Raw genomic sequence first — 5,047 nt, 5'->3', positions numbered from 1 at the left:
ATTACTCAAGTAAATACTAAAACACCCAGGTAGCACCAGCTCCCTTGGTGGACTGGTCTGCTTAGAAATTAGATCATAAACTTCTCTTTTGAGAGAAGCCTCCGGGCCATGGATGTTAAATGTCATCAGAGCGGGCGGGCTTCATTCCCAAAACACCCATGTATGGTGCAAATACCATTCACATTCTAGGAACTCGATACAACCATCACATCAATCTTGGAGCACTGAACCTAAAATTTGGAAGCATTCTCGACTAGTTTCTGAAGGAGAAATGCCAAGCTCAGTCTCAAGCATCAAAGAAACACTGGCATAAAAACAGGCTTGTGGACCAATGGAATAGAACAGAGAACTAAACCCACGTGTTTTCAGCCAATGCATTTTCAATAAAGGTGCCTAGAATTCAGTGGGAAAGGACAGTCACTTCAATAAACAGTGCTAGGAACACCAGGTGTCCATGTACAGAAGAAGGAAGTAGATCCCATCTCCCACCACACACAAGACCAAGTCACAGTGGAGTAGAGACTCAAACTAAGACCTGAAATTTGGAAACTACTGGAAGGAGACACTGGGGAAATGTCAGGACATGGTCTGGGGAAAGATTTCCTAAGATCCCAAAAACAGGCAACGAAGCAACTGACAATTGATGTGGAATTACATCAACCTACAAGGCGAACACACAGCAGAGGAAACAAGCAACGAAGGGCAGACAACCCGCAGGATGGAGAAAAGTTGGGCAAATGATCCGCTCCATAAGAGACAAGATCACAGGGACCCCGACACCTCAACAGCAAAAAACCAAATAATCTGATGAAAAATGGGCAAAAGAGCTGAGCAGGCATATCTCAGGAGAAGATGGACATACAGCCATGAAGAAACGGCCAGTGTCCTCCTCAGGGAACGCAAATCAGCCACAATGAGAAAGCATCTCACCCTACACCGGACGACTATTCTCACAAAGACAGAAAACGGCAGCTGCAGGCTGGGCGTGGAGAAGGGGGAACACACCCACCCTGTGGTGAGATGTACATGACTGCAGCCACTAAGGAAAACAGAATGGACTGGTCTCAAAAAACTATAAATGGAAGCACAACGTGACCCAGCGATCCTGCCGCAGGTACACAGCCACCCCCCCCCAAAAAAGCGTATTGAAGGTATCTGTGTGCCCACGTCTACTGCAGCGCTGTTCCCACCAGCCAAGATACAGAAGCGGCCTGGTCATCCTTCAATGACGGGATACAGAAAATAAGGCAGATCCGCAGAGCGGAATCCCATTCGGCCACAAAAGAGAAGGAAATCCTGCCATTTGCAGCAACAGGGATGAAACTGGAGACCCTTTGTCAAGTGAAATAAGCCAGGCACAGAAAGACAAGTATAACACTCACATGGGGGAGCTAAAACACCCTGATCTCCTGGAAGCAGTGGGAGGGCACGGGGTCACCAGAGTGGGAAGCGTGGGGGTGGGGTGAAGGCAGGTTAGATAACGAACGGGTCCAGAAATACAGTCAGAAATCAGGGCTGACTTGTTCGATAGCACATAGGGTGACTACAGCTAACAAGAACTTATCATATATTTCAAAACAGCTAGATTTGGCGTGTTCTCAACACAAAGAAATGACACATACTTGTGGTGATGGGCACTCCATTATCCCGATTTGATCATCACACACTCACGCTATGTGCTGTGTCAAAGTGTCATGTGTACCTATAAATATGTGCAACTATTATATATTGATTTTTAAAAACTAAAACAACTGAGACATGAATCTTATTTAAACCAACATCAGATTTATTTATATCGATTGTTATTCAAACAAGCTTTTATACAGTCCAAAATCATACAAGTGAAGAGATTTAAATTCAGAATAAACCCACAAGATCACCCCTACCTCTTTTGCCCCCCAAATTAAAATCGACTGGCCAAAACCTATCTGGAAGGCCAACCCCCAAAAGGTCTGGGTCTGGCTGTGTTTTGGGGAGGACTTCAAGCAGCAGTGGAACGAATACAGATCTTTCTCACTAGTTTGCCTCTGTGAAAGTACACAGAATTTCAAGCATGACTTAACCAAGCTATAAATTAGCCTTTAAAAACCCCACTGGGTGGAGAAGTTCCAGTTTTCTGCACTGACAAGAGCCTTAGCTCTTGACCTTGGCTTTGCATTACAACGGGGATGAGGAGTACTTTCAAATATCTGTAGTCAGGCTCCACCCAGACCAATTACACTGGCATTTAAGTGACAATGCTGGGCACAGGTGGGTTTTAAACACTGCCAGGTGATTCCATTAGCAGCCAGGGTCAAAAACCACGGGGTGAGGGCTTGTCACTGGGGCAGAGGACAAGAGTCCACAATCACGGTGTCCCCTCGGGTTGTTTTTCCTCTTTAGGGATTCTTCCTGGAGGACCCAGAAGCAACTGTCACTTTGCCCTGTTTCAATATGACCAAGAACTTCCCTATCGCCATCAGGAAAGAAAGACTTTGCACCTCGAGATAAAACAAAAGCGATAAGGTCATCTGAACTGCTTCGATCTAAAACACAATACGCCTTGAACGTTTCCTGTAAACCTGGACTCCTGAGCAGAAGCAACCGAACCCTGGCTTTTGCTGTGCTGTCTGAAGGTCCGCCCGACCTCTGTGAAGCTGATCCTTAGGGGAGGCAGCTACAGCTACTACTCTTCCACCGTGAGCAGACTTAGTGCAAACACGGTTTCGCGCTCATCCTTCCCTTGCTCTCTCTGCAGTGAACTTGTCCTTTCTGGAGGCTTCTGTCTCTGAGGGCTTGGATGCAGACCTGGACACTCCTCCAGGACCTCTCGGGTGACATGGGGCAGAGCTGAGAAACGAGAAGCCATCCCGTCACCCTGCAGTGTCTGAAGCTGTAACCCAATACCCACATGAGCTCCAGATATGTCCTCTCAGCTGTGCTGCACGCGCCCCGGAGCTGGTGCCAGGTTCCTCTGCTGGAGGCCTTTCTGAAGCCTTCTTGGCTACATTAGCCTCGGCTACACTGCGCTGAGTAATCATTGCAAAACTAAATAAAAGACCCCAAAGACACCTAGAAGTACCACAAAATAAACACACACACTTGGAAAACCAAGAGCTTAGCTGCTTTACTCTCCCAGACCTGGGTAAAACCTGTCACAATAAGCTTTGCTAACTCCTCAGGGAATTGAAATTTCATCATAGCAGATCTTACTAGCAGAATTATTCTAACATCAAAATCAGACAAGGACATAACAACAGAAGACTAAATCCTTGATGAACACAGATGTAAAAGTCCTCAACAAAATACCAGCAACCCAAATCCAGCAGTACATTAAAGGCAACATAGCGAGACTTATCTCTACAAAAAACTATAACTTAGCTGGGCGTGGTCATGTGTAACTGTGGTCCCAGCTACTCAGAAGTCTGAGGCGGGAGGATCTCCTGAGTCCAGGAGTGCAAGGCTGCAATGAGCAGTGACTGCACCACTGCACTCCAGCCCTGACAACTGAGCAAGACCCTGACTCAAAAAAATTAAAAACTTAAAAATTTTTAAAAAAGAGAATACACCATGAACAAGTGGGATTTAGCCAGGAAGCCAAAGATGGTACAACATATGCAAATCAATAAATGTGATACATAACATCAACAGAATACAGAACAAAACCATATGAGCATCTAAACAGATGCCAAAAAAAAAAGCATTTGATAAAATTCAACATCCCTTCATGATAAAACCCCTCAAGAAACCAGATACAGAGGAGTGTATCTCAACACCATAAAGACGCTATATGACAAACCCACAGCTAATACTATGCTAAACAGGAAAAATCTGAAAGTTCTTCCCCTAAGAACTGAAACAAGTCAAAAATGCCCACTCTCACCACTCCTGTTCCACCTAGTACTGGTAGCCCAAGCCAGAGCAATTAAACAAGATAAAGAAATAAAGAACATCCAAACTGAAAAAGAGGAAGTCAAATCATTCATGTTTGCATATGACATGATCTTATATACAGAAAACTCATAAAGCTCCATCAAAAAAACTCTTAGAAGTGATCAACAAATTCAGTAAAGATGCAGAAAAAATTAATATACCACTATCAGTAGTGTTACTATATAAAAGTGAACTAGTGGAAAAAGAAATCAAGAAAGCAATCTCATTTACAATAGCTACAAAAAAAAGAAAAAGAAAACTGGGAATAAGTTTAATCAAGAAGGTGAAAGATCTCTACAAGGAAATTATAACACACTGATGAAAGAAATTGAAGACACAAAAAATGAAAAGACATCCATGTTCACAGACTGGCAGAATTAATATTGTAAAAATGACCATACTATTAAAAACAATCTACAGATTAATACAATCCCTATCAAAACACCAGGACATTATGTCAGGTGAAATAAGGCAGGCACAGAAAGACAGGTTGTCACTCATATGGAAGCTAAAAAACAATTGATCACAGGGAGGTAGATAGATAGCAAAGTGGGTCCCAGAGGTTGGGAAGGATGTGGAGGGGGGGTGAAAAGAGGTTTGTTAATGGGTACAAAAATACCATTAGATAGAAGGAATAAGCTGCAGTGTTCAATAGCACAGTAGGGTGATTATTGCTAACAATAATCCATTATGTATTTCAAAATAGCTATAACAGAAGATCCAGACTATTCCCAACACAAAGAAATGACAAATGCTTGATCTGATGGCTATCCTACCAACCCTGATTTGATCACTACAATATTGTATTCATGTATCAAATATCACATGTATCTCACAAATATATACAATTATGTATCAATTTTAAAAATAAAGAATTTTAAAAACAGAATAACTGTAGAAAAAAAAATTTTTTTTTTTTTGAGTTGGAGTCTCACTCTGTCACCCAGACTGGAGTGCAGTGGCTGCTCCCGGCCACCGCAGCCTCGACCTGCTGGGCTCCGGCAATCCTCCACCTCGGCCTTCCAAGTAGCTGGAACTACAGGCACACGCTACCACGCCCGGCTAATTTTTTGATTTATTGTAGAGATGAGGTCTCGCCAAGTTGCCCAGGCGGGTCTCGAACCCGCAGACTGAG

Source organism: Carlito syrichta, unplaced genomic scaffold (assembly GCF_000164805.1).
Source record: "Carlito syrichta isolate Samal-C Ts95f unplaced genomic scaffold, Tarsius_syrichta-2.0.1 Scaffold303669, whole genome shotgun sequence".
Lineage (NCBI taxonomy): Eukaryota > Metazoa > Chordata > Mammalia > Primates > Tarsiidae > Carlito > Carlito syrichta.
The sequence above is the reverse complement of the archived record's forward strand: the minus strand, read 5'-3'. Positions refer to the sequence as shown.